The 27,122-nt window shown below is 48.6% G+C and overlaps 1 protein-coding gene across 4 annotated transcripts in view; it reads right to left on the reverse strand.

Moving 5' to 3' along the window:
• The window catches only part of LOC139052724 (sodium-dependent noradrenaline transporter-like), a 165,559-nt gene that overhangs the window by 112,477 nt on the left and 25,960 nt on the right, over window positions 1-27,122 (reverse strand). The window contains exon 1 of one of the 4 annotated variants that reach the window (XM_070529775.1): window positions 4,421-4,609. The exons of the other annotated variants lie outside the window; for them this stretch is intronic. The gene's annotated coding sequence lies outside the window, so the exon portion shown is untranslated. Of the gene's footprint in view, window positions 1-4,420; window positions 4,610-27,122 lie in introns of those variants that run through there. 4 annotated transcript variants of the gene reach the window in all.

Below are 27,122 nucleotides of genomic sequence, written 5' to 3' on the forward strand. Positions count from 1 at the left end.
CCGCATAATTTTTGGCAGCCTTCCGCAAGGCATAATGAAGGCTAAAATTGTCTTTTTCACCAAACCTAAAATAATAATGCATGCCGGAAGATAACTGGAAGTCTAGCCCAGATTTTCATTTTCGTTTTAATGGTACAGTTGACTACGTAACAAATTACATACTATAACGCTTTCCTTGCAAAAAAAAAAGTTATGTTCCTTACTTGATTCATTGCAAGACTAATCAGGTTGCATTCAACCTAATACGGTAATGTTTTAATCTAGACCCTCATTCGCACCAATAGGCAACGACGGTTATCTAAAATGACAAGCAGCCTTGTCGTTTTCACACTATGTCGTGCGAAAACAGTGCTTGATGTGTCCGCCTTATTTCTTAGTGCCTGTTTGGTTCGACACTGCAGCCTGAAGGGAAGAAAGAATCAGAAAACCTCAGAAACTGCAAGAAAACAAACACAGTTGTTCACGTTCAATCCTTTCTTGTTGTTCTTCATTCCCTCCCAACTTGGGCATCAAACTGACGAAAAGACGTGCTGTTTTTTTCGCCTTTTACTGCGTCCTCGTTTTAACTCCTTGTCTATTGCTGGAACGCCCACGCGCCAGCGTAGTTTAAGCCGCGGCTTTGCATCAGCTTTAACCATTCCGAACAGGCGCGTTTGCTGTCTCGAGTGCGCCGGCACCCGGCCAAACGCGAAACAATTTCGCTGAACGCGGCACAAAACACCGCGCGCTGTGAACCACGCTCTCTGTAAATCGAGGCGACGCTCGGCTTGCGAGTGCGCCGCGCTCTTTGCTTGCCGGACAATGCGTCCGAGATCGCCTGCTGCTGCGGTGTTGACACAGGCCCGCGACCTGCATGGTGGCAGCCGTCTTGAAAGGAATTTGCTACACTTGCCTGTTTTGCAAACGCAATTTTTCATCTTTATTTCTGCTTGCTTTCGCACCAAGTCAGCTGTTCCCGCGAGGGGTCGCACGTGAGTAGCAGCGAGCGTGAACCTCCTTTCTAGCGACCTTAAGTGCAAAGCATCACTCCATCGTGAGCTCTGCATGAGCCAAGGTGGCCCCGCACCAACAAACGAAAGGCATAGGACTGGCAGTCTGGACGCGACTAAAGGAAAAATACAAGTGGTTAAAGGAAAGTGCAAACGCATAAAATGCAAACTATGCTAGGCTGTTAAATTTGCTGAGAGGACCGCGGTGAGTACGGGAAGGAAGGGACAGTTAGTGCTGGCAGCAGCAAGTTGCACGCCTCATGGTAAGGCGAAAGACCAGGTTAAAGCCTACGTACTTTTGCCACCAATCGAATAGAAAACAACCGCATGCATACTGTATTGAGAAGTAAGGGCTAACATGACATGGGCCCTCTTATTACATCATCGTCGCTTACGCCCATCGTACTCGACGTCCCTCTAGTGACGGCGAGCGGTGCGATGAGCGTATACGATATTATTTAAATGCTGCCACCTGTAATCGCCTTGTTTTCCTGCGTCCGAGCAAATTCGTTTGATGCTCATTTCCTCGTCACCATCGTTTTTTTCTCGCAGCTACTGGACGTGTCGATAAGTTATTCGTAACGCGACTTCTCCGCAATAACTAGCACAGCGACAATCGAGGCGCGCTTCAAGAGCAGAACTCGCTTCTCCGAGCCAATGCTGGTGCCAAAATGTAGACTCATGGCTTAGTCAAGAAGCCAGAACTCCTGTAATGAATGTCGTCGGCTCGTCTACCCAATTGCCAGTGAAAAATTTCGCTTAGGTTTGTTACATTGTGAGCTGTGACATCCGGTGCTTATAGCGCGACTGTGATAACTTGCAAGGGCATTTGTTCCATTCGCACGTGTACCATATGTCTAGTGAGAGTGGAGCGAGTATAGAGGGCTCCGGCGCAGTGCAGGTCCTGCAGCTGGCGGTTGCCGCTCCAGTACTGTAGCTCGCTAGACACACCGTGGCTCTTCCTCAGTCTTTATTTTCGGATCTTGGTTGGCTACTCAATCAGGCAGCAACTTCTCCTTATACGATATAATTACGCGCAATATCCTGCTAATTTCTGCCGAGCTTCAAAAATGTCAAACCAAAATGTGTGTCACAGCCTTCATGAACTTACGCATCAGCCTTTCTTGCAAGCTAAACCAGTGATTCAGAGCCAGCCACTGGTACTAAAGTCTGATACTGCAGCGTCTAGCTGGGGCCTTCGTGCACTCTATTGTGGCTCTATAAGCGCAGACGCTACAATTTGAACTCAACAACCAATCAGCTTATATGCGATGCTTGCTGATTGGAAAGGTTGTCGTGAACCTCCGCTCTCACATCGCATCCAACTAGGCCAGCTCTTGGGCTTTGTACTGCTCTCGGGAGCAAAGGGCCACGGCGACGTCTCCGAACCTGCCTTCCACCTGATGTGAGCCGCTGGCCATGCCACTGCCGACAGCTGTTCGAGTGGACCCACGTGGCGGAGAGCACTGCACCGCTGATCGATCCCGGAGAAGAACGATGGTGCGCCTCCGTTTCACGCGTCGCCTGCCAATTCTCGGCTACTGCGCGGCTCCCTTTAAGTCTCGGACCGAAGGAAATTTCTCTTCGCGACACGGGAAATCTTGCCTCGTCGTTCGAGGCGGCCCGCGATGTAGACATCTGGCCGTAAAGCTGTCCAGCCGGGAAAACCACTGAACACAGACCTGCGACACTGTGCTCTGCTTTTGATTCTTTACTGGTCCCGCCATAAGCGGCGACAGCTGCAAACGTAAACCCAAAGTGCCGTTATTAAGGCGCCAAGTCACGTAAGCTTCACATTTACTTTATCTACTACTGTTCGCTAGCTTTAAGCAGACAAAGAACGTTGTTCCGAATTCGCCACGTCTATAAATATGTTTTCCCACTCCTCTGCATGACTTAAACAATGAAAGAAGACATTTTTGTCCACATTCTTCTGCTCGTTGAAAAAGAGACCATTATCTAAAACTGGACGTCTGTCTACTAAATTATTGTTAACACAGATTGTTCTTTTTTTTTGTATAATTGAAAAGGAGTAGCCGGAAGCCTGCTGTTTCTAACCCCTCAAGTTCGACGCAGTTAACCTTGCGTAGGGGCTAAAAGTCCAAAGCACCTAATTTATAGATCTTCGCTGCTCTTTACGTGATGCTAACGCAGGCACATAATTTCCTTGAGCGTCAATTTAAACTAGCACCGCGAAAAATATGAACTGAACAAGAAAAAGAAACAAGTGAATAAACGAACCTATATCACATAATCATTCGAAAGCAAATACAGCGCCTGGGTCAGAATGCAACAATGATTGCAACTGCCAGGGCACACAAAAAGAGGCACTTGCTCTTTCCATTTCGCCAGCTAACAAACAGCCATTTTAGCCACCACCCGCGATATAAGTGAAACGTATTAGCAGGCAACGCGTGCTTCCAAGCTCGTCACCTAATCCCCTAGCATAATAGATCTTACTGTTTGCAGTTATAATTGTATTGTTAAAGTTGTTCGAAGTAATGTGTATGACTATGTTAACAGTTGCCTCATGATAACATTGTTATATACATACTGCGGCTTATTGCTCGCAGAGGTCTTGGATGCATTGTACGAGGTGCAAATGGTAAATCAATAGACTTCTTTCCGTTTCCGTCTTTACAGGAGTACTGCAGGTGTTCCAAGACGTGATCGCATGGCAATATCGCCATCAGCTGCGAACAAAGGCTTCTGAGATTGTTGAGTTAAAGCAGCGAGGTCACGTTACACTTCGTTGCCTAACAGATAATTCAGTTTGTTGGTTCAGGCCAATACGTTGTCTCATGTTGAACAGAAGGTTCGTGTTAATTCGTGTTAAGAAGATGGCGTCAATAATGTTCTTTCTTACCTGCGTTCGTTGGTAACGCCTTGGTTCACGCACATCGCGACGTCACGCAAAAAGAAGAAGAATGAAACATATTAAGTTCCTGGAGTTCACACGTATACGTAAGGCGAAGCATGGCTCGTTCGGTAAAGGAATGGTTGTTATAAACAATGTAACTGTTCTGCTCTGAATGGTAATTAAATGCTATTGCAACGTGTTGTGAACTGATGCGGAGGGCAGCTCGGGGGGGGGGGTGTTTGTTGTTGTTGTGAGAACCAGTGAGTCAAGTTTGTATCAGAGGGGTTCATTGAAGAGCGGCATTCACCCAGGGCACACGCCTACGGGAACGATCCACATTACTAGGAACATTACCTAGTGAACGAAGTTGACGTGAGATAGGTTCAGTGAAGAGCTGCGCATACCCAGTAGCGCATATCTAAGTTGGCGTCAAAAAAAGTTAGTTGAAAGGCGACACATACCCAGTGGCACATGCTGACAGGAGCGGCCCACATTTTTAGACTGCACTATGTTCGGGACCGGTTCACGAAAACGGCTAAAAAATATTTCACGGCATTAAAAAATATCTCACCTGGGATGGAGCTAACGGTCACGCATCTTCAGGCCGAGCGGTCTAACGACTCCGCGACGGACGCAAGGTAACATGTAATAGTTGCATTAGGCGCAGACGAACACCGATGGCTTTCCGTCGGGCTCATCTCGTGCGCCGAATAATGAGCACCTTCTGCAGGAAGCGTGGCAACAGAAATGGGAACTGGAAATGCCCCAATGGAGAAACAAGAAGGGATATAGATTTAATACTTTCTGCCGATCCCAGCATAGTGCAGTATGTAGAAGTGTTATAGGTAGGGTAAAGTGCAGCGAGAATAGGTTAGTGAGGTTCTAAGATTTACCTCAATATGAAGAGAGAAAGAGCGAAACAATGAAGTTAGTCAAGAAGAAACAGGCCAACCTGGAAGCAGTAATTGTAAAAGCAGACCAATTCAGGCTGTTGCTTGCAAAAAAAATATACAGCCTTAAAACAGAGGGATGAAGATGACATAGACGTAATGAACGAAACCGTAAACATACTGGCTTCAGAAGCAGCAACTGAAGTAGGAGATAAGGCACCAAGTTAACCATAGGTAAGCTCTCGCATGTAACGAGGGACCCAATAAAGAAACGACAAAGAATTAAAATGTCCAAATCAAGAGATCAGATAGAATACGCGGAACTGTCATAACTGATCAACAAGGAGAAAATAGAGGATATTGGAAATTATAACGTGAGAAAGACGGAAGAAGCAGTAAAAAATGGACGCAGCCTGAAAACAGTGAGAAGAAAACTTGGCATAGGACAAGCCAAGATGCATGCACTGCAAGATAAGCAGGGTAATAACATCAGTAATTTCGATGATATAGTAAAAGCAGCAGAAGGACTCTATATTGACTTGTAAAGTACCCAGAGCAGCCACGCTACCTCCATTCGAAGTAAAAATTAATTACCTTTTGGGCTTTTACGTGCCAAAACCACGATCTGATAGTGAGGCTCGCTGAAATGGGGGACTTCAGAAATTTGGACCACGTAGGGTTCTTTAACGTGCAGCTAAATCTAAGTGCATGGGTGTTTTCGCGTTTTAGTCCCCTCGAGATGCGGCTGCCGTGGCCGGGATTTGATGCTGCGACCTCGTGCTTAGCACCATTCGAAATAGTAATGAACAGGATACAGAGGTCGCTTCTATAACTAGCGATGAAGTTAGAAGGGCCTTGCAAGACATGAACCGGGGAAAAGCGGCAGGAGAAGATGGAATAACAGTCGAGTTAATCAATAATCATGCTTGAAAAGCTTGCGGCCCTTTATACGAAATATCTCACGACTTCAAGGGTTACAGAGAACTGGAAGAATGCCAACATTATACTAATCCACAAAAAGGGAGACGTTATAGAATTGAAAAATTATAAGCCCATTACCTTCGTTCCAGTGTTGTATAAAATGTTCACCAAGATAATTTCCAATAGAATAAGAGTAACACTTGACTTCAGTCAACAAAAAGAACAGGCTGGTTTCAGGAAGGAATGCACAACAACTGGTCACATCCATGTCATCAATCAGGTAATCGGGAAATCTGCAGCGTACAATCAACCTCTCTACGTGGCTTTTATAGATTATGAAAAGGCATTCGATTCAGTAGAAATACCAGCGGTGATACGGGCATTACATAATCAAAGAGTACAGGACGCATACGTGAATATCTCGCAAAATATCTACAAAGACTCACATCGTGCGTGGGAAAGGTTGCTGAACATGGAATACTGAATTGATTTTCTCGGTACCTAGAAGAGCACGAGGTTTACCCTCACACGATAATCGGCTTCAGATCTGGTCTATCTACGCAAGAAGCAAATAATGAGCCACAAGACTAGGGACACAACAGCACTACTGGGAGTAGACATGGAGAAAGCCTGCAAAACAAAACTCGCAGAAGGTCGGACAGTTCCTGATTTTTGAGCTCCTTATTTTGCTGTACGCACTTCCTCACAACTTCAACAAAGGTTGCGGACTTGGACTCACTCTTGGCCACTTCAGCTGGTGTCTTCATCTCTTTTGAGGCGAGGGAATGTCCTCCATGTTGTCGAGTCTGGCTGTGAAACTTGTCCGGCTGTCTGGCTGTCAAGTCTGGTCGCTGAGAAACTTGGACACTTTTTGCTGCAGCAGATCGAACAACCGACTCACCCACAGAGGACTTTGCCGTCTTGCTAGGCTCAGGTCGCTCTCTGACGTTGCTGGTTACCACGCTACGAACGTCCAACTCTAACGCAGGGAACTCAACTTCCGAATCTAACGCCGGGAACTCGTCACTTCCAGGTATCCGCTTCTCAGTAGGTTGTGGTTTGGGACCACTAATGAAGGACACTCGGCGGTGTAAGGCGCTTACACGGAAGGGGCAGCCACCAAAACTCGCTGGATGGTCGCCACCACAATTAGCGCAAGCAAAATCTGCCTTGCAGGCTTTGTAATCGTGGGCGCCACCGCATCGTTTGCAACGTTGATCTTTGATGCAAACTTTAGCTACATGCCCAAAGCGTTGGCACCTAAAGCATCGGGGAGGAGGTTCAACGAATTCTTTGACTGCATGCTTGGTAAAACCGAGGTCAATTTTTTCGGGGCGCTCGGTGTTAGGAGCAAACGTTATCACAACAGAGTTAGTAGGTTTCGCTGCCCATTCTTTTTCTTGAGTCTCCACCCGGCGCATGAGACGTTTCACGTGCAGAACCCCTTGCGGTTTCAAGTAGTCAAGAAGGTCGCTTTCCGAATACCACACTGGTACTCCCCTAATAACACATGTGTTAGTCATGTAGGAGTGGGGCAGCCGGGCATTAACTTTTATGTCCCCAATCTGAGAGCACCGGAGCAGAATGTCAACTTGCTCTTCCGTTGCGATATCTAAATAAAGCGCGCCTTGCGATGTGAAGCGGCTGCGAATCGGGGCAGATCCCAGCAGTACCTTAATGGCTTCAAAGAGCCTGATAAGGTTCCGCTCTCTCAAATCAACACCTTTCTCTGTTGGCAAAACTACCACTGGGATTCCGACCGTTCTTTGCTTCCGATGACTCACCACCTTGAAGCCGTCGCTGTCCACTTCCGCCATATCAGCCACTTGCTCGTCAGGGTCGACGATAGTTGTGTCGTCCCCACTGACCGATGATGACGCACTGGACTGCTTATCGTCCCTGATGTCTGGCAGCTCCACACCTTGCGAGGCCATGGCCGCCTCCGCCACGCTGGCTTCCTTCGGATGGCGCTGTCCCTTTAAAGATGCCGGCGCCGGGGCAGCCGTACCCTTCCCATAGGGACAGTACCTCCTTAAAGATGCGGCCGTCTTCCAAGGATATAAATAACTCACTCACAATTTCTCAATTCACTCATTTATCAGTGATCGGAAAATTCAAGTGCGGTTAGGAAGTACCACAAGCACCGAAAGGGTGGTATCGCGAGGTGTACCTCAAGGAAGTGTTCTTTCCCCAACGCTCTTTAACGTTGCAATGGCTGGTCTTCCCGCTGAAGTGCAAAAACATTGCAGGCATGTCCATATGTCGATATACGCGGACGACATCTGTCTTTGGTTAACCGGATATCAACACAAGCGTTTAGCTCTGATAGCTCGACAGGCATTACTTTCAGTTCAAAATTACCTTCAAGGTGTGGGGTTGACTCTCTCGGTGGAAAAATCTGGCTTCATAATGTTTCCAGGTAGAGGAAGAAGGTATGCGCGGCTGAAGATAGACCTTAATCATTCTTGCCTTCGACAATTTAAACACAAGCGCTTTTTGGGCGTCATTATCGACTACCGCCTACAGTGGCGACGAGCTGTGGACTCGGTTGTGACATCGATATCTTCGCGTCTCAATGTAATCCGTAGAGTTGCAAGTGAGCAATGGGGAAATCACCCTTCTTCAATGATCAGATTGCACGATGCACTAGTGACGAGTCGAATAATGTATCAGCTCCCTTTAATTTCCCCATCGATATCACAGCTGGAACGACTTGAGGTTCTGCACAGAAAGGGCCTAAGAAGGGCTCTTGGCGTTCCGCAGACTGCTCCTAACAATGCAGTACTTTATGAATCTCTATCGAGACCTCTTAGCTTAGTCGCTTCACAAAGGTTATTGATGCAAATTGGCCGCCTCAAACAGACGGCAGCTGGCCGAGCCCTTCTACAGCGCCTTCGAAAGAGATCCGAGTCCCGAGCGTACTTGGCCCTTAATACTCTTGGTTACCTGGGTCTTGACGCTAGAGGTCGAATTAAGAGGTCGAAACCACCTTGGTCTTTCGCGAGCCTCGATAGTTCGTTGGCAGTTCCTCACGTTCGTGCTAAGCGGAGTTCTCCTTTGGCAGCAACGCGTTCGCTCGTACTGGAACATCTTGAAACGGAATATGCACGTCACCTTCAAATTTTTACTGATGGCTCTGTGGACAAGGTCAGAGGATCTAGTGCAGCTGCTTTTCACATTCCCTCTTTGAACTTTGATTGGTCAGTTCGCTTCACTGCAGTCGTGTCCTCCACAACGGCCGAAAGCGTTGCCATTGAGGCAGCTCTCAAAAAGCTACGGTTTTGTACGCCTCAACCTGTGGTCATTCTTACAGATTCGAAATCCGCCCTTCAAAGGTTAGAGCACGGATTCCCTACTGATGCCTTATCTCTAAGCTCCCTACGTTCGGTGCAAAATCTCAGTGTCAAAGGCTTCTCCATACGATTCCAATGGGTGCCATCACACATAGGTATCATAGGCAACGAGATGGCGGACAGCCTCGCCCATAGAGCGCTGTCTGGGAATCCCTCGAGAAAAGTGCCTCAAGAAGACGGGAGACTCTTCAGAGAAGCGGTGTCGTGCCACTTCAGTTCTTTGTGGAGCTCACCTCACAAGCCATGTGTGATCAAGGGTCTCCAAAGAAACCAAGCAACCTTACTGCTACGCATTCGCACGGGCTCTGCTCGTACCCCTGCGTGGATGTTTAAGACTGGCCTGGCGTTATCACCATTATGTTCAACGTGTGGTGTGTGTGGTGACATAGAACATTACCTAATGTGCTGTACTGTGTATAACGCGGAAAGGAGGGTGTTATTCGGGTCTCTCAAGAACACAGGACTTCCTCACAGTTCGCTTCAGGACATAGTTTTCCCGCGCGGGAACCGGTTGTGTAGGAAGGAGGTCTCTCGCCTTCTGTTAAATTACCTACAGGACACGGATTTGGCTTCAACATGGTGAACTGAGGAGTGAACATTTGTAATTGGGAGGTCTGTGTCGGATTACGTGATTTAATTATTTTAAGTGTCGCTACGGTGGAGCAATTGCCGGCAGCAACTGCAAGGCTAATCCCACCAGTAGCCTACAACAACTCAACTCAACTCAACTCAAAGCCTGCAAAAATATCCTGCATATGCTTATACTCAAAACCAATTCTAATCTCGGGTTTGGTTGTCACTTTCATCATTATTTCGAAGCCTTTCTCAGTGAAAAGATGGCTACGCTCGAGGCTGGGAACCTTATATCACATGCAATGAAGCTAGGTACCCCAGGCACACCACAAGCAGTGGTCATCGATCGCGCCCACTCTTTTCAATATCTCCATGATAGGTCTCGCCAGAAAACTCGAAGACATTGAAGGCATAGAATACACCATTTACGCGGATGACGTCACTATATGGTGTACTGGAGGCAGCGATGGAAAAATAGAACAAAGATTACAAGACGCCGTAAAAGTAATTGAAGAATACCTCCTCCCAATGGGACTCCGATGTTCACCCAATAGATCGGAACTCCTACTATAACGACCTAAGAGGCGAGGCCGCAAATCCAGGGGATGGTTTCCTCCTGAGGAGAACGACATAACGCTCTATACTAGGAGTGGAAGTGTCATCCCAAGGGGGGGCTCCATCCGGGTCCTAGGCTTGTTTACGGAACCCAACGGGTCCAATAATCAAACGATTATACGTATCGCTAAGAAAGTGAACAACGCAATCAAGCTCATCATAAGAGTAACTAACCGCCAACATGGGCTTAGAGAAGACAACGTCGTCAGGCTAGTTCACGTTTTTGTGCTATGTCACTTCGTCTACGTAGCAGGCATGCACAATTGGCAGAGATCTGAAAGAAACAAACTCAATGCATTGTTAAGGAAGGTAATCAAGGTAGCTCTTGGCCTACCTATGTACGCGGAAATTGAAAGACTTATGCAACTAGTTATGTACAATAAACTGGAGGAAATAGCCGAGGCACAAGAAAGAGTCCGGTTCATTAGACTCCCCATCACTCGATCAGGAAGACGCATCCTCAAACGGATTAGTATACCAACTACCGCAATACATAATAACCGTAAACTCCCAAAGACCTGCGGAAGAATATCAAGGTCATACCTGTTCCAAGGAATGTTCACCTCATTCATAATGTGGACAGAAGGCAAGCCAGAGCCAAAGCCTTATGAGAGGAAGCTAAAGATCGGGCTGAAGAATGCTCGTTCATCGACGCGGCTTTCATGTCCAATAGACGAGCCTTCACAGCGGTCCTTCTCAACGGCAAAGGTGAAGTCGTCAACTCATCTTCCACGTACACCACACAACCAGAAATTGCAGAAAATTTTGCCATCGCATTGGCACTTTTAGACCCAAAGAGATCCAGGATCCACAGCGATTCTAGGGCAGCCGTCCGAGCATTTGCCAAAGGAGACATCTACCCGCCGTGGTTGCTCAGTGGCTATGGTGTTGGGCTGCTGAGCACGAGGTCGCGGGATCGAATCCCGGCCACGGCGGCCGCATTTCGATGGGAGTGTAATGCGAAAACACCCGTGGTGCTTAGATTTAGGTTCACGTTAAAGAACCCCAGGTGGTCAAAATTTCAGCAGTCCTCCACTACGGCGTGCCTCATAATCAGAAAGTGGTTTTCGCACGTAAAACCTCATAATTTACAAAGGAGACATCTCTAGACAGGCCCTGGCAGTTCTCGATGGAAAGGTTGTCAAACTCCACACGATCATCTGGTTTCCTGCTCATATGGGAGAAATCACCGGTGCTCTCGCGAACCTCAACGAATCTGCCCATAATGCTGCACGAGTACTTGCAAACCGTGCAGCCCCAAGGCAAGAAAATACTGGGGTTCCAGATTGCAGGGACCACCTCTTCACGTACAACGAGCTAACCAAGCACTTCTACCTAGGACGCAAGGTCTTCCCTTTTCCGCAAAGTAAACTAAATAGACCTCAGGCCATTACACTGAGCCTCTTGCAAACAAGAACTTATCCAAACCAGCTGTTTACAAGATCTATCCGGAGTTCTCTACTCCTACAACAGGCGATAAGTGTAACGACACCACAGATCTTAGTCATATGCTCTGGCAGTGCTCCGTGTTACGCAGCGACAAAGACAACATTGAAGAGCGGTGGGACGCAGCTCTAGGCAGTTTCACATTAGAAGAACAGCTATGGGCAGTCCAGCAGGCCCGCGAAATGGCTGAAAAGTCAAGCATTTCGGTCCCAACTTGAGAACGGCCCGCTTCGGGCTAGGAAATTAGCACGACCAAATAGACCTCAATAAAGTTTTTCCATCCATCCATCCACTCCACAGCTACGTTGATTCTCCACTAGAAAAGTAGAAAGATACCTATAAAGAAAGGGATTAGGCAAGGAGACACAATTTATCCAGTGCTATTCACTGCATGTTTGGAAGAATTATTCAAGGCATGAAACTGGGAAGGCTTAGGAATGAGGATCAACGGCGAATATCTCACCAACCTTTGGTTTGCAGATGACATGCTCCTGTTAAGCAACACTGGGGACAGATTGCAACAAATGATTGATGGCCTTAACAGAGAGAGTGTAACAGTGGCGTTGACGATTAATATGCAGAAGACAAAGATAACGCTCAATATCCTGGCAAGGAAACAAGAGTTCAGGATCGCCAGTCAGCCTCTGGAGTATGTGAAGGAGTACGTTTATCTAGGTCAATTACTCACAGGGGACCTTGATCATGAAAAGGAAATTTACAGAAGAATAAAAATGGGTTGAAGCGCATACGGCAGACATTGCGAGTTCCAGACTGGAAGCTTACCACTATCACTGCAATCACCACAAGGTCTGGGAGTAGACATGGAGAATGCCTTCAAAAATATCCTCCATAAGCGGGCCTCCATAAGCGGGTACTTCTCGCGGCGTCTCTTCGTCCTAGGCATCCCTCGCGTAGTTTCAATGCTCTGGCATTGTCTCTCAGTCAGCGGGACCTAGCAGGAGATTACCAAGGTTCATTCGATCCCATTTGACTAGCCAGTGAAGCCAAAGGCAATGTTCTTAGGTTGATCACGTAACTGACATGTGCATCGAAGAGGAGAGTGCTTTGGCCTTTGGGCAAACATTGTCCACTACCAGAATTTTGCATGTGGTACTTCGCGATGACCGGTGCTAACATATGGAGCAGAAACTTGGAGACGGTCGAAGAAGCTCGAGAACAAGTTAAAGACCGCGCAAAGAGCGATGGAAGGAATAATGTTAGGCATAGCGTTAAGAGACAGGAAGAGAGCGTTGGGGATAAGAGAGCAAACGCGTATAGACGATATTCTGATATACATATAAGCATGAATATAAGCATAAATATAAGTGACTTTAAGTTCTTGCCCTTCAAGCAAGAAATCGCTCTAAACTAACAATATCCTCAACTGCTAATCCAATTGAGTTTCACAAAAACAAACAACCTGTTTATAAGTGTTGTCAGCCTGGATGGCGCAAAGCGTGTCCCGGAACGGGTCAACCATGCTGTCGGTCTTGCTCACGCGCTCGACTTCTGTCTGTCGCACGGCCACAACATCCAAGACCATCTCCGGCATTAGCCTGTTTACGTACCACCTGTTTCTCGTATCATGGACAGTGTAACGCAAAAGGCACACAGACGGTCGCATAAAAGATTGGAACACAGCGCTGCTCTACGCGTAGCCGTGTCCCCGTGGCGTAGCGCCGTCAGTGTGCCTTTTGCGCTACAGTGCACATGATGCCATACTAACTAGCACATCAGTCTATCTTTTTGGTTTTGCTCGTAGGTGGGTGCGTAACAACAGGGATAGCAGGGTCGGTGTGAGTGAGAGTACAAACCGTCAGTCGGCCGAACCATACGTGCTGCAAAGGAACAACGGCGACTACTGGGGCAGCGTAACGTACTTCACTGTCTTCCTCGTAGCCATTCTCCGACGTGTTGAGGCGCTGGCCAGGAAGCGGGTACTTCTCGCGGCGTCTCTTCGTCCTAGGCATCCCTCGCGTAGTTTCAATGCTCTGGCATTGTCGCTCAGTCACCGGGACCTAGCAGTCGTCTTCATACCCCTGCTTGTTTTCAGAAGCACCGGCTTCCTGGATGGTTTCGGTACAGAGTCCGACAGCGGAATCACCGTCCACCATGACTGAGCGACGGTCCGTCACCAGTGGGTTGACAGGCGCAGGTGTAGCGCTGATCGCGGTTGCTTCAACTAAGGTAGTATGTCCTTCTTGCATTTTTTTCGTCCGCAAGATTTCTGGCATCTGTTTCACTCTTGCCACCGCCGGTCACTCTTGTACATATCACGACACAATCCGACTCATTGTGCGCGAATAGGCGGCATTTGGTGAATCCAAAGACATTTCGAAGCTCGGCCAGGAACAGCTGCCAGAGGAGCACCATCACCGAAAAGGTTCTGAAGAGGTCACGTCATCGCGAAGTACCACATGCAAAATTCTGGTAGTGGACAATGTTTGCTCAAAGGCCACAGCACTCCCCTCTTCGATGCACATGTCAGTTACGTGATCAACCTAAGAACATTGCCTTTGGCTTCACTGGCTAGTCAAATGGGATCGAATGAACCTTGGTAGTCATCTCACTTTTCACAGCGTCAGTAACAGCACATTATTGTTCCTTCAGTTCAAAGCCTCCCGCCTGGACTGGGATTTTCTTAGCGCCAGGCAATGCGCAGCCTTTTTTTTTTAATTGTGAGATTTTGCGTGCGAGAACCAAAATACGGTTATGAAGCACGCCGTAGTGGGGGACCCCCGATTAATTTGTACCACCTGGGGTTATGTAACGTGCACCTAACTCTAAGCACCATGAACGTTATTGCATTTCACCCCCATGAAAATACGACCGCCGCAACCGGGATGGAACCCATGACTTCAAGCTTAGCAGCGCAACGCCGTAGCCTCTAAGCTACCGCGGCGGTTAAGGCGTACCTTGAAAAGCAATCGATGGCCCATCTGATAGAGACTAATGCCGGTCGCTTGCTGGATGAGAGCAAGGTAGGATCTTCCGAAGAGGTATAAGGTCCTCCGGCCTCCAACACAGCGCAAGAAAGTGCAATCCTTTATGGCATGTTATGAAGGCACGGAAGGCTGCACAAACCGATACCCTGAAAAGGGTCCGATCGCAGGCCCAGCCTGGCGGACGCCGGTGGAAAATTCACCCGCCCGCGTCTGCTCAGGAAAGGGGCTGTACAGCACGGCAGTTCCGTCGAAGTAACGGCATAGATGGAGCTTGTTATGCCGCTCGACGCACGTGCGGCGAGGCGATCACAGAGACGCCACCACTTTGCGCAGGCTTCGCAGAGGACTACAGCCTGGCGCTGCAAGCGTTGTAATGCTAGTGAAAAGGCAGATATGAGGAGACCGGCTGCTATGTGCACGCTTCCTTTAGGAGAGTGAAGTGTTGTGCACGCACTAGAACACTATGACGCGACAATGAAAAGACAGTTTTCTTTCTTTGTGCTCCGCGACATCTTTCGTCTCAGGGTCCAGCCAATTGCGCCATGACAACGCCGACGAGCTCTTAAACGGCAAAGGAATTACCGGACAGAGCGCAATGTGTTGCGCCGCGCTGCTTAAAGCTGCTGTTTACAATATGTACCAACCAGGCAAAATGAAGACCCTGTTAGCAAAGGCTAATAGGGCACACGTTGCGCTTTTTTTTTATAAAGTGGTGGTAAAGGATGTATTTCCTAGAACAGCAAGATATACGACCAGCCCTCTCGTTGTGGTTAGCGCCGCAGTGCATGAGACCAGCAAAGTGTTAACCGAAGAGAAGGTTCAGAGTAGCCTCGGGGTTCGTGAGACCAATTATATGGACGCTCCAGGCGCATTTCTGCCGTCGCCGTGATGCTCCGTATAAAGCCCAAGGGTGATAACGCGGACGCTTCGCGCCGTATGCTCTATGTGCGAGTGAAAGGGCGCAAGGATGAGCCGAGGATAGCGTTTCAATCTCGCGCGTGCGCAAAAGAGGAAAGCGGGGAGGAAGCGCGCTGTCTTCCGCCGCTCGCAAGGCTCCGTGGGGAGGGGAGGGAAGGGAGGGTGGGGCGTGTTGTACTTCCGCAGCGACTGCGTATGGCGCGGCCTTTATCTTGAAAGCGATCTGCTTTAGGGGCATAGTCTAGGTGGGGCGACGGCTCGTAGATTTTTGTGTGCTGTGTGCTCGCCGCTCATTTTGCGTTGAAGGGATAGACATCCCGAAGGTCACTTCGCTCGCTGCTGCTGCTGCACTTCCTCACGCCAGCGTTTCGACAGCGAGTGTCCGCGGTCAGCGAGGGTGATGTGTTCATGTTTGCCTGTGCGTGCTGACACATTGCTAGTTCATTTAATCAGTAGGCCAATGTTTACAAGTTTATACGGCTGATAAAACAACTATCCTTATTTCGTATGGCTGTCTACTAATCTGCTATCGCAACCGATGCTTCGCCTTTCGGGCAATACTGCGACTGTTTTTATTGAATAGGTCGTGCAGTAGAGCCGTCACTCCTCGCCACGCCGCGTCATGGTGCACGAGACAGTCGTTAGCCACCAATAGCTAGCCAATAGCTAACCAATAGCTAGCCGATACTGGTAGCTAGCGATTTGCTGTTCAAGACGTGTGTCTGCTTAAACACGCGCATAGCAACCCGATTACCATTTCGTCTCTCTCTCTCTCTAATTTTGCTCCTTAAATATATTATTGCTCGTTGATCATGCCGCCTGAACTTAAAAGCCTGGAATTAAATAATACGCAATCCGTGTTAGGAGTCAACATGGCGCAACAAGCACATTGCGCTTGGCTTGCCATAGTGCTATTTTTCTCGATACGCTGGTACAGTGAATTAGGATAATCTAGTTAACTGTAACACTACCAGCAACGCAGATTGATAACACGAACGAATTGCCGCCAGTGTTGCTAACGAAGAGGTTTGCCACTCAAGTTAGCGGTTTGTTGGGACGTTTAGGGGAATGTTTTTCCCCCTCTTCTTTCTCTTCTTACCTTTTTCTTCTTTTCATTTTCTCTCTTTTATTTCCTTTTTCTTTATCTTTCTTTCTGCGGGCAACAGTTTGTTCGCATGACATGGTAGCTTCCTTATGGCAGTCGAAAAATTCATAACTCTTCTACACTCGATGATGCTCCAGATGTCAAAAATCAGGCTGATTACCCCTGCCCGTTTCCCGCAAGACAGTTATCGTAACTGTCAAATGATACCTCTCTTCACAATACACCTATATATCAATGCACACATTAAACAAGAGCTCCTGCAGTTCCGTCAGAGAAGCACTTTCCGTCGCCGCTATTTTCAAGGCGTACCAAAAGAATTTTAGTTTCACCAGTGAAATACGCGCAAAAATAAGGACCGAATTGTCACTGCAGCACGCGCTTGAAGACGTTACTGGAAGCTTTGAGTCATTATTGCAAAGCAGAACATATTGAAATCGTGGGTGAGATATTGGCGCAGTTGCTAGACCCTCAGAAAAAAAGAAAGAAATACGTTATGTGTATCCTTTGCAACGTTCTCTAAAAATAGAATGCCAGCTTTCTTTCTAGTGCCATTTCTTCCGCTTTATGACTTATGCAGGCGCAATTATGTTTACACGAATGTTGTATTAATGATCACAGTCTGAATTCAGGTCTCTTTGAGGTTTTGGAAGCCTGAGAACCCGTGCGGGTATGCGGGTTGTAGCGGCTTACGATGGCTCTGCTTTCAGATGCGATCATATTTTTTTTTCGTTGCCAACGCTTGTCTGCGTCGAATCGCAGCAAATGTGACGCCTGAGGGCGCCCATTTTTAGATACGAGGTCCCGAGGGGGCCCGTGCTATCTGGTCTGACAATTCGTCGCCCGCTGTATGCGTAGGCACGGGTTCCCATGGTGTCGCTGCTACACCGCCGGAGAAGAGACGGTGCGGCGGACACCTGCTTGCATGCGTATACAGATTAAAGGACGTCGCGCGAAATGAGGCTGACGGTGGGCCGAGAAGGAAGACTTTTCAGCGGCCCGCGTTCTCTTCGGGAGCGCGCCTCAAACTCGGCACTTTCTAAATGGTTGCTCATTATTTTCGCGAAGACGACGGGTCCCCTGGCAGGAAGGCAGCCATTGTCTTTCTCCCCTCCGCTTGCGGAGCCCGAAGGGCGAGCGTAGGTGGCCCCGACGGTGCGCAGGCCCTATATCGGCCGCCGCCGCCGAGTTGGCCAAGAATGCATCATTTGAGAGCGACTGGCCGCATTCTGGGGGCGTCGAGCACCTGCGGCCGTAATATACGACAGTGCGGCGATGAAGTCCCCCCTTCCCCCACTCCCGTTCCCCACTTTCGTCGCCTCCCCTCCACCCCGTCCTCCGTTCATTTGTTTTATTATTATTATTTTCTGCGGCTGTGCTTCGCTCTTGCCGGCAGCGATGTGGAGGGGAGTCATTCAATTTGATGCCCCGTCTTGCTCGCAGCCTCCGAAGAAAGCCGTTCGCCGCCTTTGCTTCCGTTGTTCATCCGAGCCCTCGGGCCGTCCATCGCCACAAAGGGCGCCGTTTGTTGCCATGAAAGCGCGCCCAAAGTAATTAGCTGACAGATTGGAGTCGAGTTTGGAAGCAATGGGAAGGCCTCCGCGCGCGACGCAAAGAACTTCGTTCGCCACCGCGCCTGCGGCTCGTAGGCTCGGCAATAGTTTCGAAACTTGGCCGCGACCCTGTCGCGACGGCCAGCCTGGCCCGATCGGAGGGCGGCAGCTCGAGTTGCACCGCGGACGCCTGGGTGGGAAGCTCTGGCTCCTTTTGCGCACGGCGGGACGTGGAGGTAAACCATGGTCGAGATAACGCAGCACACAGACGCAGCAGCCTATTGACGGTGCACCGGACGGGTCTAGACAGAGAGTGAAAAGAAAGAATATTCGAGAAAAAATGAAGGGTCCCCATAGAAAGGACCCCCGTCACATGCGCAGAAATAGTGTGTCGCAACGTCTGCCCCGCGTCACTCTAAAGATTTCATTATCTGTATCAGTGATGTGCCAATATTCCGAAAGACGCTGGCCTGTCTTTAACCATGCCTTAGGCAATGACTGTCAGAATTTTGTTGTCTTTATCATTTCTTGCTTCTGGCCTTTTCATAGGCCACTCGGGGTCTACTTGTCAATACGGCGTAGCACGCGGCAGACGACCATCGGCGTGCGTGTGCGCCTAATGCGAGGCAGTTCGAGGCTTAACTTAACAGCTATGAGCTTGGGTAATAAAATAAAGTGAGGTCATCCATTTCGCACTCAGCACTAAAACCATCTGAAAGGGTATCTATCTATCTATCTATCTATCTATCTATCTATCTATCTATCTATCTATCTATCTATCTATCTATCTATCTATCTCACTTTTTACCTTTTATGTCTAACCATATAGAGCTGCTTCGGCAGTCACAGCGATGTTCCTTACGCTCCTGGATTGAGAGAGTATACGCTAACGGTTGTTTGGAGAACAGTGACGACATGACTATGGCTGACTCGCACCACTGCTTCTTGAACTATATTTTCAACCACGCCAAAAAAACTTTCTGCCAATGACGCACGTAAATGTTTTTTCCTGACTTTCTCTCGGGTGTGAAACGATAGTTGGCTTAACGCCTGGAGAACGTTTGATCACTGTTGCGTTCTCCAGGGTAGCGTACCCCACCACTGCCGACCAGTTGTTGCGTCGCCTGTTTCTCGCAGCTCGACCGGCGTTACTATTGGGTAGCGTGGCGTTGTCGGCAGGCTGCAGGCGTCCCGTAGACCATGGCGATCAGGCAGGGACGAGACGACTTCTAGTGCGAAACTTGCACGGTTTATTCAATGGTTGGTGAAAGATGAGAAGAGAATGAAGTGAAAAAGTACATTGCGGGGCCCTTTAAATAGGCCCACTAAAGTCGTAGGCGGGATATTGCTCACGTCAACATCACGTGACGAGCACTGAGTCTGGTTGTGAATGGGCAGCTGATCAATCTTCCCTGATGAGCTAGCATGGCCCCGCCTCCGCAGGTGGCAACCCTGGTGCTTGGTTGGGGATGGGGCTGCTGATCCATGCTCCCAGGTGAGGTGGTACGGGCTTGCTTCCGCAGAGGGGGGCGGGGGGGGGGGGAAGGGGCAACTCGCGGGGCCTGCTTGGTTCGCGGAAAGTGTTGACAGTTCGTGGAAAGGGTGTCTGGTTGTGGATGGACGATGGATCCATTCTCGCAGTTGACATTGTAAGTCCTCGTCGTGGCTTGATATTTTATTCTAGGCCACGTTGGTTCACAGAAGTTTTCCTGTAGTTCAAAAGCGTTGCGTTTTGGGCGAGTTGGTTGAACATAATTCTTATTAGACTTTTGCGCGCACAAAGACAGGACGTCGAACGAAGACATCCTCTCTTTGTGCGCGCAAAAGTCTAATAAGTCTCATGTAGAGCTTGGCAGTTCGAGGAAAGGGTCCCTCTAAAGTCGCACGCACACAAAGGGGCCTGTAAGCACTGCGGGGCGCCAGCCAGACCGGCAACCCCTCGAGACAACCACAATAAATAGGGAATTCACCCTTCGTTTCGATGAGGCATGGTGGTCGAGCATCCTTTTTGCACGGTGTGCTACACGCCAACCGTAACATCACACACATCCCCATGTGAGACTGTCACAGACGTGCGTCGGAGACGCCGATTCCCTATTCAGGTGGATTTCAAGCTATGTGAATGTAACATCGGAAGCAGCGCGTGCATCATCATCATCCTGGTTACGCCCACTGCAGGGAAAAGGCCTCTCCCATACTTCTCCAACTACCCCTGTCATGTACTAATATTGGCCATGTTGTCTCTGCAAACTTCTTAATCTCATCCGCCCACCTAACTTTCTGCCGCCCCCTGCTACGCTTCCCTCCCCTTGGAATCCAGTCCGTGACCCTTAACGACCATCGGTGAACTTCCCTCCTCATTACATGTCCTGCCCATGCCCACGTCTTTTTCTTGATTTCAACTAAGATGCCAATAACTCGCGTTTGTTCCCTCACCCAATCTGCTCTTTTCTTATCCCTGAACGTTACAACTACCATTCTTCTTTCCATAGCTCGTTGCGTCGTCTTCAATTTAAGCAGAGCCATTGCCGATTCCACGATTTCATAGAAGCTTTCGACTTGCTGGTCATCATGACTGGATGTAGGGGCGTAGAGCTGTGCGACCTTCAATTTGTACCTCTTATTAGGTTTCACAACAAGACTGCCACCCCCTCTCGTTAATGCTATAGAGTTCCTGTATGTTACCAGCTATATCCTTATTAACCAGGAATCCGACTCCTAGTTCTCATACCTCCGCTAAGCCCCGGTAGCACAGGACTTGCCCGCTCTTTTTTTTAGCACTGTATGTGCTTCTTTTATCCTCCTAACTTCACTGAGCCCTATTATATCCTATTTACTGCCCTATAATTCCTCCAATAGCACTGCTTGACTCGCCTCACTAGATTACGTTCTAGCGTTAAACGATGCCAGGTTCAGATTCCAATGGCGGCCTGTCCGGAACCAGGGATTCTTAGCGCCCTCTACTGCGTCGCAGGTCTGACCGCCGCCGTGGTCAGTTGCTTCGCAGCTGCTGGGGACTGAGGGCCGAGGCTTGATTGTTGTATTCATATAGGAGGTTGTGGCCAAGTACTGCACCAGGGTGGCCAATCCTGCTCTGGTGAGGGAGCGCGTTACCGGTTCTGGTCACCGGGATCAGGCCGTACTCCAGGATTGTTTATGCAATTTTATCAAAACGCGGATTTTTGTTTAATCCGGTGGGAAATTGCGCGGCACCGGGATTCGAACCACGGTCTTCTAGCACGTGAGGCGGATGCTCTACCTCTACGCCACCGCTGCACCTTCTACTCTACTCATCCCTGGCAGATTAATACTGCGTCATGTGATTGGCTAAGGTTCTATGCTAATGATGTAGCTAGCTGTTCTCTTTCGACGCCGGTGTGGTAGGGACCACGTACTTGTATTGGCGAAGTCACGCCACGTGTATACCATTGCACTCTGTCTCAACCGGGTGCAGCTTATAGTGACCATGGCATCGCGCTGCTGAGCTCGAAGTCCCGGCTTCGATCCCTGCCGCAATCCCTACATTTGTGGTGCATATCATTTGCACCACAACCCGCGAGCTTGAAGTTAACGAGACATCAATTAATTCTATTACGCGCCCATCGATGGCACAGTCGAAAAAATCACGCGGAAGAAAATTTCCTCTTTGGGTCAACGCAGTTTCAACGGTGACAAGAAGAACATAAATGATGCGATAATTTGAAGTTTACGCTGACAAGATTGGTGTCACCGGCGAAAACGTTATCAGTCTATAGTCCACTACATAAAAGTGCATAATAAGCTTGGGATGTAAGATTATTTTCATTTGCTAATCATTAACGAAATAAATGGAAACAAGCCGGCAACTGCTTCCGAAAGTGGCGCAGCGCCAACCAGTCTCACAAGTGAGAATATAAAGCTAACGCAAGAAGTAAAGATTATAAATGAAAAAAATTACAAAATGTGAAGATTGAAAAGAACACGACAAGTGCACGAGACGCGTCGGTAAAGCGCCGAAGCAGCTCTTCAGGATCGAGACACGTTGAAGCAGACGAATAGAGAAGCGTTAGAGAGGCTATAAGAAGCGACTGTAAATATTCCTATCCAGTAAAAAGAAAAAAATCGTTATACAACAGCTACCCATGATTACCAGGTGCCACTGTCGTTTGTCCTTATCGGTGATACTTTGTGCAATGGTGAGTGTTGTAACAACAACATAAAAAAAGAAAACGTGCCGAAAGCGCTGGGGTTTTCTTTGTTCCTTTTTCTTATTTTTATTTCATCCTTTTCATCTTTCGCTGACGCGTTTTTATCTTCTTTTACCTGCTTCTCCTTTCTTCTTTTTTTCCTCTGTTTTTCTTCCTTTCTTTTTTTTATTTTTGAGCATCAGCGACTACATGGTCAGATGGCGCAGGTGATGGCAAGAACTTTCCATTGTTATAGCTAAAATTTTTGGCCTTGAACGATAGCAGCGCTACAGCACATGGACAATGGATGAAAAAAAAAAGATCTAAACGTATTCAATGTCATTAAGACTTGTTGGCGTCGTGAAATGTCGGCATTGTGTCCAGACTCGTAACATTCACTCTGCTTAAGTCATCGTCAACTTTTCTCCCGAGTTCACTTGTCGGTAGAATGAGTGAAGATCTGAAAACCTTGGAGTGAAGATGGCTTGCGCTGGCATTTCGCTTTATTTTTCATTTTGCTCTTAAAGTAAAATGCTCTTGAGGTTCTTTTATAGAATCTATCTTGTGTCTCGACCTAGTAATTTATATAAAAATTGATAATGAATTCATACTTTTGTTTTACATGCTTCAAAATTTATAAACTTGCGACAGAAAGCAGTATATGGATTGCCTGTTGCAATTTCAGGTGCCTCATTTTGCAGAAGCAAAGGAGAAACTGGTCGTTTCCATAGCTAATAACCGGCATTGATACCGCAGAAGACCTGCGACAAATCTGGAAATAACTTTCCGCCATAGAAATACATGCACATGATGCAATCGATGGGAGGGGTAAGTTCCTAAAGCTATATCGATTTAGGGTTTACCGTACAGCGGAGAAGTCAGGAATTATTTTTTGGCACCCGTTCGTTTTTTCATCGCGCGCAGGCACTGCGCCTCCGTGGAAACACGATCGGGCGCCAGTGAAGACGCGTGCTCATCAAATTTCACCATTACCGCCGATCTCAGCGCCGCGGATACAATCCGCAATATCTGATCCCTTAGCGAAATATGTATGTCTCTCAATCACACGTAGCAAAGCATACGGGGCACGGTGGCCTTTAAGGGCGATATAGTCATATATATCACTCTATTAACAAAACGTAGAACCACAAAGTGGAGTTCCTGATCCGCCTTCGACATTTTACCGCGCTACCTGCCGCTGCGCTCAGTCGCCGCGTTTTGCCGCACAATGACGGAGTCGCGTGTTGCGTTCCGAGCCGCGGTGGCCACCGACAGGTGGTGCAATGCACAAACGCTCGTGTACTGAGCGCTGGGTTTGCGCCAAGGAAAGCTCAGAATCAATCCAGAACCTTCCACCACAGCGAATCTCACAAAATCTCGCGTTGTTTCTGCAACGTTAAACCCTACCGATCGATCGCTTAATCAATCATTATTCGATCATGCAGTCACTTCACCACGCTAAATGCGTTACGCCACGCGTGCGACTGCTTCGGCGCACGAGTATTGATAAGTGACAGCCTCTTTGTGCTGCCCCCTGTGCGCGAAGTCGTGCTGTAAGCTCGTGTGAGTACAACGCGCAGGTGTACGGGCGTCCGTGATCGCGTTCGTGCCATATGTCGACGGCATCTCTCGAGCCACCGGCCCAGTGGCGATGCCGAGCGTACTGAGCGCTTCTCCTTGCAGAGCTGCGACTACGTGCGACGACAGGCTTGCGAGGGCGAAGGTGCTCCGGGCACAGATGGCGCGGATCGGGCAATGTGACGTAATATATGGCGCCGCTTGAGCGGTTCGGAGAAGGTGAAAGGCAAAATGGAAGTGTTCTCGCAACCCGAGGACAAGGAGCTCGACGCCGATCGAAGGGATACGGTTCTGACGTTTTTCGTCGCAGATGGAAAGTAAAAGAGCAACAATGTTAAAATACGCCGCACGTTATTGAAAGTAAGTCGAATGATACTAAAAACGAGCACAAGATGATCGAAAGCGCATGGGGCGTGCATGAAAGGCAGCCGAAAGTTCGAAAGGCTGCGGAAAGACACACGAAATTAAGTAAGAGATTGAGTGTCGCTGGCATTTGCACTCCGACAGGTCGTTATTCTGCTAGAGCGATATATTTATTTAATTACGTGAAACACATTTCAAAGCAAACGAACCAAAAAAAGAAAGAAATTAAAGGGGGTGGAACATGATGCAGTTTTAACGAGAAAAACACAATGAGGCAGCTATGAGGATTTGTATAACCACGCAATGCGCGCGCTAACCTCGTGACAAAGTATCACCGCATGCTGTCGTACAACTTCGTTCACCTGTTTAAGATTGAAATATTCGATTTTATCTTATGACTTGAAACTTAATCCGGAGTCCCCACACCCCCTTCGGCGTGCATCATAATCAGATCGTGGCTTTGGCACGTAAAACCCCAGAATTTAATTTAATTATTTGATCATGCAGGTTCTCCCGCATTATATCCCTGTTTAGGAGATTAGTAATTTGCGCCACAAATTCCTGAGACATTCTGGTTGCCTCTTGGCGCCTCTATTGAAATGGTGACTATCTAAGAGCCAGCCATTGCCGCCTCCCCCCTCCCCCCACCTGCGCACTTGATACACATACATACTTTTTTTCAATACTTCAGCACCCATAGTAAAGCGAAGAATAAAGCGTTTCCGACAAAGTATGCCCCATCGGGACCGGAACAACTCAAACAGCGAATACACTTGATCCATTTCAAAAAAATCCCGCGCTGCTTCTTCTTTCTTTCTCTTTTACGCGCGGGAAGTCAACGTGCGGCAATGCATCGGCCGCGCTGGACTTGACGGCGAGGGAGCGGCCCGGATAAAGCGTTCAGCAAACTGACGCACCCTTTTCAGAGAAACTTTAGCCCGCCTTCGAGATGTGTACCGTTGGTGTTTAGAGACGCCCCGGCGAAAGCAGAGCGGGATTTGACCTGTCCCAGCTGCCAAGAACAGCAGCGGCTGGGAAAACGCCGCGAAAGAAAGAAATGCGAAAGAACTCACGCAGAAGCCGAGATGCGTAAGCACACAGATCGCAACGGCAGCCCGCGCGGCACGCGCCGTCTTGAACATTCACGCCTGGCCGCCGAACCCCCTCATCCGTCCCACCAACACATGCTGCGCGCTGCAGTCTTCCTTCGCATTTTTTCTTTCTTTCTTCGTCTTTGTCTAGCCGTTTAAGGGACACTAAGAGCATCGGTGCGATATTCAAACATTTGCGTTTTGCCACTTCACATTTCATCAGAGGCTTCACTTTCGTGAAGCGAGGAAATGAGAAAACAAAGAAGACGCGCAGCGTACAAGGTAGCTTTTCGCCGGCCGATTGGCGAAGGTTCCGGAGCCCCAGAAGCGGACACGGGAATCTCGGCATATGCGGACTGACAGGCGCCGACAACTGGCAGCGCGAAAGCGCACGCCCTCTGAGCACGCATGCTCCAAAGTCGAGAGGCATGTCACGTTTACGCGATGCGCGCACGGATGATGAGCAAGCGAGCAAACACAACACGGACACGCGTTCACAAAACGTGGAGAGAACGAAAATACGTGAAATCCGTTTCCGTTCTCTTTTGTTTTGTTTTGTTTTCTTTTATATGCGTAGGCATTTACATGCTTATCAAGCGAGGAAATCCGTCCACCCGTCCGTCCGTCGGTCCGTCACGTAAAACTATCGCTTTCAAGATAGGGCCCGCGGCAGCTAACGAATTGGCCTTCGTGCTGCCTCTCGCTTCAACCCAAACTAAGCGGTGTGAACAGAGCGCACACGAAGCTATCAACACTCGGCGCCCTCTGTCCCCATCGCAGATCGTTTTCAACATAGGGCCCGCATAGTCGCGACGTACTTAGCTGCCGCCGGAGCACGGTTGATCACGGTTGATAATGGTTCTACGCGGATGGATAAGGCGCTAAAAGCGATAATGGCTTATAATGATCGCAACGTCATCAGCGCACCTGGCGCCGCCAGCTGCAGTAGTTTGCTTGCGTCATCAACTCGCCTTGCGCCGCCGTCCGCAGCGCTGTCGTCTATACTGGTCTGATCAAGTTTCGTGACATTGATGATGACACCGCGTTGCGTGGCGATGAGCAAGTGGCACAATGCTCACGCATACTTAGCCAGCTCCCAGAGGAGTTCCTTCCCGCATTCTTTTTCCTTTTTTTTGTTTTTTCTAAAGGCGCACATGGGCGCTATAACGCAAAACTATTCCAAACTTTTCTATTCCAATTCTGCTATCAGCCCTCCACGAATGGTCAAAAATTTTTTTAGACCACCCCCACTTCACCTGTCTGTCACGCGACGTCACGAAAACCGCGATACCTCCCCATTTGATATGATGTGTACTCACTGATTATACATGATTTGACAGAAAAAAAGAAAAACAGTTATTTCTGATTCGACCACTTTTCGCCATTAGCCCTCGGCTATTGGTAAAAAGTTTCCGGGCTGCACCCACTTCACCTGCCTGGCACGCGACGTCACAAAACCGCAAGAACTCACCGCGTCAAAGTGACGTGAACGCGATAAAGATGCATTAATATGCCGAACAAAACTGAATTTTCTTCGGAATAGCCGCAGGCTGCCCCGTTCTGAAAGGAATAGAAGATGGCTGCCGCCGATCGCTCAGACGCTGGCTACTCGCACCTGCCGGAGAGCATGTGTGTATTTGCGTATAATAAAGCTTCTTGCGTGGCCGTGTAACGTTTTCGAGCACTTTCGGCACGTTTACCCCCTAATTCTGCCAACTCTTTTTTGCTGAGGGTCCGGTTTAGCGCCATTCTGGAGCTT

This window comes from Dermacentor albipictus, chromosome 1 (assembly GCF_038994185.2).
Source record: "Dermacentor albipictus isolate Rhodes 1998 colony chromosome 1, USDA_Dalb.pri_finalv2, whole genome shotgun sequence".
Taxonomy (NCBI): domain Eukaryota; kingdom Metazoa; phylum Arthropoda; class Arachnida; order Ixodida; family Ixodidae; genus Dermacentor; species Dermacentor albipictus.